Below are 8,781 nucleotides of genomic sequence, written 5' to 3' on the forward strand. Positions count from 1 at the left end.
TCCCGGGTATTTTACAGTGTCCCTGTTAATCAGGGACATTGTAAATCATTTTTTTTTTTTTTAAATGTTTTATTTTTATTTTTTTTATTTTGTGCCACACAGTGTCGCTCTCACCCCATCTAGGAGTTGTAGTTCTGGCAGCAGGTTGTCTCTCTCTCTCTGTGCCCACTCACTCTTCCCGCCTGTCGCAAATTTAACGTGTCACCGAAGGCAGGGTGTCAGCATGGTGCACTTTCCAAAATCCGCCAGCAGGGGGAGGCAGAGCACCTTCCGACAAGCTGGAGGCCTCACACTCCATTAATTACTACTATCAATAATGTTTTTTTATAGATATAATTTATACACCTGTTAATTGATACATATATATATATATATATATGTATATATATATATATCGTTTTCTAGCTCTAGATAAATGTGTGTACATATCCGTGTATGTGTATGTGTGTGCATATATATATATATATTGCTCAAAAAAATGAAAACAGACCTCAATCCTCAATGGGAAAAATCTCATGCTGGATATCTATACTGGTATGGACTTGGTATGTGTTATGATGGTATGGACTGGGTAATGTGTTAGGATCTATACTGGTGTGAACTGGGTAATGTGTTAGGGTCTATACTTGTATGGACTTGGTAATGTGTTAGGATGGTATGGACTGGGTAATGTGTTAGGATCTATACTGGTATGGACTGGGTAATGTGTTAGGATCTATACTGGTATGGACTGGGTAATGTGTTAGGATCTATACTGGTATGGACTGGGTAAAGTGTTAGGAAGGAAAGGATGCCACATTGTTTTATGTAAATGAAAATTATCCCCCTACAGAGGGCTGAATTCAAAGGTGAATAAAGTGTGAAATGTGCTCAGGTGTGACCATACAAAAAATGGAATATGTAAATCTAAATAAAGTGTTAGGTGTAAATAAGTACAATAAAACCTAATTATACCAGATAGTATAATCGTACTTATTTACACCTTGTACTTTATTTATATTTACATATTCCATTTTTTCTATGGTCACACCTGAGCACATTTGACACTTTAGAATTGCAGGGAATTGTGATGAGAAGTAGTGCAGTAGAATGGGAGAATTATTCCAACTCTGCTACTTTGGCCTCAAGTTTTCAATTCCCTTTTCAATTTCCTGTAATTCTCTCTTTATGAAGTAGACCCTATAATCTGATAAATAGGCGGAGATTAATTATGCGGAGTGGGCGGAGCTTCAGGGAAGTGGGTGTGGTAAGTAATTGATAGCTGTGCTGCAAAGTGTCCCTGGAAATTTTTTTCAAATGTTGGCAACTATGCGCTAGCAGTGCGGACTGAAGGAGCTGCCAGCCTGCCACTGCAGCTGCCTTCACACTGCATACGGGATAATCAAAACACGTCGGGCAAGACGCCGGCTGACACCCCCCAGTGCGTGGCACCCGGGGCGGGCCGCACCCCGCCCCCCCCCCTCGTTGGTACGCCACTGGTACAACATTTGCTTTGTCTAAGGTCCAGTTCACACTGGTGCAACATGGGATCCGACTTGTGAGAGCACAAGTCGCATGACATGTCAAATTCAATGTTTCCCTACGAGAGTCGTCTTAACTGATCCGACACAAGTCGCGCCAAATTTAGAATAGGGTTCCTGCACTACTTTGGTCTGACTTTGATACGACTTCAGTGCCATAGAGCAGTGTTTCTCAACCTTTTTCCAGTCGGGGCACCCTTGAAAAAGTATTTTCAGTCTTGAGGCACCCCTGTCCAAGGTTCAGTTAACGTTACTGTATGTCATGGAACACGCAAAAAATCAGGCTGGTTCCTGACACAGACAAATGCTCTGCTTTTTAGGGGTGCCAATAATTCTTAATGGTACCCCACACATTGGAGAACATGGGGTGCTTTTGGTGCGGCGCCATTTAACCACCTCCCACCCGGGCCATTGTAAATATACGGCCGGGTGGGAGTGTCCTCCTTCTGATCGGACGTTCCGGAACGTCCTTCAGAAGGAGAGAGATCGCGCCGCCGCGGGCACGCGCAGCGGCGTGATCTCGATGTGCCTGTGTCCCTAGGACACAGAGCAACAAGCCTCGGCAGGAGGGCCCTGTGATTGGCCCTCCTGATCACATGACGGCTGTGTCCAATCACAGCCGTCATGTAATGTCAATACAGCCGTTGTAACGGCTTCGATCTCTTCTCCTCCTGACAGATCCTGTCAGTGAGGAGAAGAGCAGAGGATCGATACTGCAGCCGGGGTGATCAGTGAGTATTTCTAATTACTCACTGATCACAGGGGTGGTTTGTGCTGGTAATCAGATGATTGATTACCAGTGCAGTCCTGGGGGGAGGGGGTGCCACTAAGCCACCAGGGATGCCCACCCATGACCACCAGGGATGCCCACCATGGCCACCAGGGATGGCAAACAGAGCTCAGAGAGCCTGCCAGTGGTGCCCCCCTATTAGTGCTGCCCACCAATGCCATCTATCAGTGCTGCCCACCAGTGCCCGTTATTGCCATCTATCAGTGCCGCCCACCAGTGCCCATTATTGCCCACCAGTGCTGCCTATCAGTGCCCATCAGTGCCCCCCATCAGTGCCGATCAGTGCCTCCCATCAGTGCCGCCTATCAGTGCCCATCAGTGCTGCCTATCAGTGCCCATCAGCGCTGCCTATCAGTGCCCACCAATGCTGCATATCAGTGCTATCTATCAGTGCCACATATCAGTGCCCATCAGTGCTGCATATCAGTGCTACCTATCAGTGCCCATCAGTGCTGCATATCAGTGCCACCCCATCAGTGCCACCCCATCAGTGCCACCCGATCAGTGTCTCCTCATCAGTGCCTGTCAGTGCGGCGTCATCAGTGCAGGAAAAAACATATCGATTTACAAAATTTTATAACCTAAACAAAAAAACTTTTTTTTTTTTTCAAAACTTTTCAGTCTTTTTTTATTTGTGCTTAAAAAATGAAAAAACCTGGCGGTGATCAAATACCACCAAAAGAAAGCTCTATTTGTGGGGAAAAAATGACACAAATTTGGTTTAGGTACAGTGTTGCATGACCGCGCAATTGTCATTCAAAATGCAACAGCGCTAAAAGCTGAGAATTGGTCTGGGAAGGAAGGGGGTTTAAGTGCCCAGTATTGAGGTGGTTAAAAAAAGGGTCAGGTACTTCTTTCCCTGCATTTCTGCGGGTAGGGAAGCCAATTGAAATGAATGGGCTGCCCTAAATGCAGATGCCATGCAGATGTGAACAAACACAAACACACAAACACAAACACACATGTATAAAGCCCTTTTAAAACGTAGCACAGTACCTTATTCTCATTCAGCCAGGTACTGCATTTTAGGGGAAGCAGAGGGCACAGCACACTCCTCTTCCCTTTACTTTCACTTTTGAAGCTGAAGGAGCTCACAGTGCTGATGTACAGTTCGGCAGGGGATCGGGAGATTGGGCTCATCTGACAGCCCTGGGCTCATCTGACAGCCCTTCTCTCCCACGATTCCGAGGCACACCTGAGGACCTCTGGCGGCACACCAGTGTGCCACGGCACACTGGTTGAGAAAGGCTGCCATAGAGTGTAAAAAGTCACATTAAGTAGGATCAAAGTTGGACTGAAGTTGCAGGGCAAAGTCGGATCGGAAGTCGTGCGACTTTCATGTTGGAGCAGTGTTAACCTGGGCGAAATCTGCTTACAGGGCAAAATGTTGCCTGCCAGCTTTGATGCTATGGCAGTCATTTGCCATGTTTTGTGAAATCCCCTGACCAATAAAAAGTGAAAATGTTGGTGTCTGTGAGCCCTTAAAGTGAAGAAGAGAAATGGAGAAGCCATCATTGGTTTTAGAGGTACTGGTTCCAACACTGGAAATTGGCCAAGCTTTACCCATAGTCAGTTACTGACCTAGAACGAGAATGCAGGGGAGGAGTGCAGCCTTTTCAGACTGGTTGCATGCTTGCTCCATACAAGTGACACCCTGGATATTAGATTCAGAATCAAGATAGTCCTGGAGCTACATCTTTATAAACAAACATACAGTGGCAGTGTCTGTATTTCTATCCTTAGTGAAAATCTTGATGCACACTTAAGCCCCGTACACACGATCAGATTATCGACCGATCTGTCGTCCGTTTTTTGTGGCATGCTAGTCTGATGTGGAAAGTGAAGAGGTTATTTTCATACGAATTTTCCCGTACGACAGAATTCTACTTCAGAAGTGATGTCATGTGTTGGATTGCTTTGTATGTGTTCTTTCGTCTTTGAGCATGCCTTGTCTTGCTCTTAAGATTTTTTTCCGTGGAAATCTGTACTAATGAGACGAAAATCGGACATTGTATTATGGACGACAAAAATGATATAGCCTTCACATCAGGATTTTGTCAGCCGAAAAGTCGGAGTTGGCTGTCGAAAGCACCATACTATCAATCCGAAAATCGGCAGATCGGTCGTTGGATGAAATTTCCCTTTCGAATTTCTTATCGTGTGTATGGGGCTTTAGACACACTAAAGTAAATCTGTGAAACATTAAGGTTACCATGGCAAACGGTTCACAGCCACATCCTGGTGAACAGCGAATATAGCTTTAAGAGACATTATTAAATAGAAGCTAAAGGCCCGTACACACGTACCAATTGTCGGCCGTAAAGATTCGGCCGACGACCGATCGGCCGATTGTAGGCTTGTTAGTATGATGCTTCCGACAGCCGACAGCGCATTTTCGGCCGAACAGAATCTGTCATGCAGACTTTAAAATTTTTGTTGGCCAACACCAGAACGGCCGATTGTTCGCCAGTCAGTACAGATTTCAGCCGACAGACAGCAGATTAGCAAGACTGGGCATGCTCAGAGAAGAAAAAAGACAAGGAAAGTTAACCATCACATGACATCACTTCTGCAGTCGGCTGTTGTTGGCCGACAAAATTCGTGTGCAGTCTTTAGCACTTTTCAACAGACAAGACAGCCCTCGGACAAAAGACGGCCAATCGTTCGGCCGGCGATCGGTACGTGTGTACGGGGCTTAAGCCTACTCTCATGTAAGGGTCCATTATTGGATGGTGGTTCCCACCATGTAGACTCTGGACCCTTCCTGCTATTGTTTGGATTCGATAGTCACCTACCTGTTGTTTAGAAGAAACTTTGCCATATTGTGTCACCCCAGATTCTGCTAAGCCCTCTGCCTGCAGACCTTCACCACCACTGGGCCAGAGTTGTGTGAAAGATATGCCCATCAACATGGGGACAAGGTGCTTCACCAGGGGGTTCCCTCTTGTAAGGTATGCCCCTCTTTTCTTGCCTATTAGCAGAGATTTATAATAACTAAGTAGAACTACTTCACTACTGTACTTAAGTACCGAAAGGCGGTATCTGTACTTTGCTAGAGTAGAATTTTTTTCTCCTACTTCCACTTTTACTTCACTACATTTTTTTGATGATTTCAATACTTCTACTCCGATATTTTTTTTTGTGCTGCATAGTTACTCGTTACTATTATAAAAATTACCACTGCCAGAACAGTAGATGGCAGGTTTCATGAAGCTCAAAACATGTGTATTATCAGCGCATACGAAAATAAATGCTACTGTATGTATAAATAAAAGCTGCATTTGAAATAATAAACAATATGATGTTCAAACTTTTGACTTCTTTCTTTAATACATAACACAGTACTTGTACTTTTACTTTCAGTACTTGAGTAGCAATTTTTTTTTTCAAAACTACTGGTACTTTTACTTTTAGTACTTGAGTAGCAAAATTTAAAAAAAAAACTACTTGCAATACTTAAGTACAAAAAATGTTGAATACTTTAGTACTTCTACTCAAGTCACTTTTTGATCGAGCACTTCCACTTTTACTCAAGTCACTTTTTGATCGAGTACTTGTACTTTTACTCAAGTATGGGTTTAGAGTACTTTATACAACTCTGCCTATTAGGCTGCATGCTAGGGTAAAGGTCCCGTGTGGATTTTTTGGAAGTGTTCCCCCTTAAAGTGGAAATTTAGGCTATGGAATAAAAATTTAAAGACAGGCAGTTGTAATGCAAAAGAGACATACTTTGACTCTTCTTCGTTAAAGTAAAACTATAGGCAAAACTTATTTTTTCCATTTTGGATAGAGTAAGGGAGGGTTATAAACCCTGTCAGATTTTTTTTTTTTTTTTTTTTACGCCTGCGTCCCATTCCGGAGATTTCCCTTCACTTCCTGTCCCATAGCCAAACCGGAAGTGAGAGGAAATCTCTGCAATTTAAGGAAATTCCTTGGGGACCTCCAGATCACCAGAACTAGTGTCCCCATTGGAGGATTTATCCTCTATTACGTTTCTGAGGACAACCCACAATTTTGTAATTTTTTTTACCTTCACTTTTAATGATAATAGTAAACAGGACAAATAGAGAGGGTGAATCTCCCTAACGGGGGCACAGAAAGCTAGAAAAAAAAACTGACAGGGGCACTATTCCATCTCCACTCCACAAGAAACAAAAAGTTTTTAGTTATACTTTAAAGTGGTTGTAAAGTCAGAAGGTTTCTTATCTTAATGCATTATATGCATTAAGATAAAAAGCCTTCTGTGTGCAGCAGCCCCCCTCAGCCCCTCTAATACTTACCTGAGCCCCATCTAGATCCAGCAATAACCACGAATGCCTCAGCCACCCGGGGCTCTCTCTCTTGATTGGTTGAGACACTCAATCAAACTCAGGCAATCAGGAGAGAAAGGGGGCAGGGCCGAATGGCAGCTCTGTGTCTGAATGGGCACAGGGAGCTGTGACTCAGATTGTGTGCCCCTATAGCAAGCTGCTTGCTGTGGGGGCACTCAACAGGAAGGAGGGGCCAGGATCACAGAAGAGGGACTTGAGAAGAGGAGGATCTGGGCTGCTCTGTGCAAAACCAACTGCACAGAGGAGGTAAGTATTACATGTTTGTTAGTTTAATAGAAAAAAAAAAAAAAACAAGACTTTACAATCACTTTAAAGCTACTTACCTGCTTGTCCACCCCTATACAGAAAGACATGCACACGCAGCTCACTGTACAAATTTGGCAATGGTGAATCTGACAGAACTCCCGCATGCGCATTAGTGACGTCATCCCTGCCAATCACAGCGGCTGGCGTTCGAGACCTAGAAGTCGGCCGCCCAAAGATGTCAAGGAGCTTGGAGATGCTGCATTGCTGGAGCTGAGGTGAGTATTGTTCCTCTTTAAAAGTCTGGTATGGAATTTGGGGGGACCCTACATTGTTTTTTGTCCCCCTTGACATCCATACCAGACCTTTAATAAGGATAAGGGTTCTTCATCAAGTATAAAGGGGAATATTTCTTATGCATTATTTTTTAAACAAGCTAACTGTAAAGGTCTGCAGGCAGAGGGCTTATCAGAATCTGGGCAGCAAAATGGCTAAGAGGTTAGCGGCTGTGCCTTCCTCGACTGGGGATCTTCAGTTTGAATCCTGCCCAGGACACTATCTGCATTGATTTTGCATGTCCTTACATTGGTTACCTCCCACTTCCTAAGTCTGGGTTTACACTGCTGCAATATCAGACATCGCATGTGATTCGCACCGCGTTGCTGTGCAGATCACATGCGATGTCTGTGCAGATGTAAATTCAGCCATACAGTTGTATGGCTGGATTCGCACAAAAAAGGTGCAGGAACCTTTTATTTTCCATGCACTGAATTTGGATCGCATGGGTGTTCCCATGTGATCCGATTCCTGACCGAATTCACAGTTCGCACTGCGACCTGCGAACCGGTCTGGGAGTGTCATTAACTTTGTATTGACACCCGCAGCAGTTCGCAGAGGGCAGTGTGAACTTCTTGCGGGGGGAGATGCGATTCGGGAATCCGCACTAGAATCGCACTGGTTCCCCCATTGCATCTGTGTGAACCTATGCTAAAGGAATACTGATAGGGTTGGCTCCTGTCTAAATTCTAAATTGTGAACTGCTTGCGGGGGAGATGCGATTTGGGAACCCGCACTAAAATCGCACTGGTTCCCCCATCGCATCTGTGTGAACCTAGGCTAAAGGCATACTGATAGGGTTGGCTCCTGTCTAAATTGCCTTTAGTATGTGAGATAGGGCACTTAGAGTGGTAGTAAACTGATTTTTTTGAATTTGTATATACAGGTAAGCTTATAAGTAAATTTACCTATAGGTACAAGGAATATATTCTCTAGCTCCGCAGCCAGAGACATCACCAGCGCATGCCCATTGCGCTCTGAAAGGACAGCATACTGAGTAAGCTGTCCTTTAGAGCGCTGTGCCACGATCATGTCTCCTGTGTTTATGCACGGGAGTGACGTCATTGCGGCTCGAGCATTCAAACAGTTGCAGCCCGTGAACATGGAAAGAAGACCAGATGAAGATGGAAGCCCTGTCAGCGGTGACATCGTGCCACCGGAGGTCTTCGTTTTGGGGTAAGTCTTTCATAATCTGCTAGTTTGCGATGCATACTAGCACATTATTACTTTGTCTTTCAGGAAAAAGGTTTTTTTTTTTTTTAAATCAGCCTTTAGTACTGCTTTAAGCTGGCCATAGATGAATTGAAAATTGACCGGTTCAGCAGTGACTTGCTAAATTTCAATCCATCTATGGCTGGTCCCACTAGAGAGAAGTTGATCCAACAGCTTCTCTTGAGCAGAAATGTTGGAAAGCTTCCACTCGATTAGTGCATGCGGCCAATCGGCTGCAGCGCTGGTTAGCCCCCATGGTCAGAATACAATAGCGCAGCAGGGAGAATTCCCTCATCCACCTCGAATGTGTGGATGGGGGAATCGTTATGGCCAGCTTTAGATTGCAAGC

This window comes from Pelophylax lessonae, assembly GCF_965119305.1.
Source record: "Pelophylax lessonae genome assembly, chromosome: 1".
Classification (NCBI taxonomy): domain Eukaryota; kingdom Metazoa; phylum Chordata; class Amphibia; order Anura; family Ranidae; genus Pelophylax; species Pelophylax lessonae.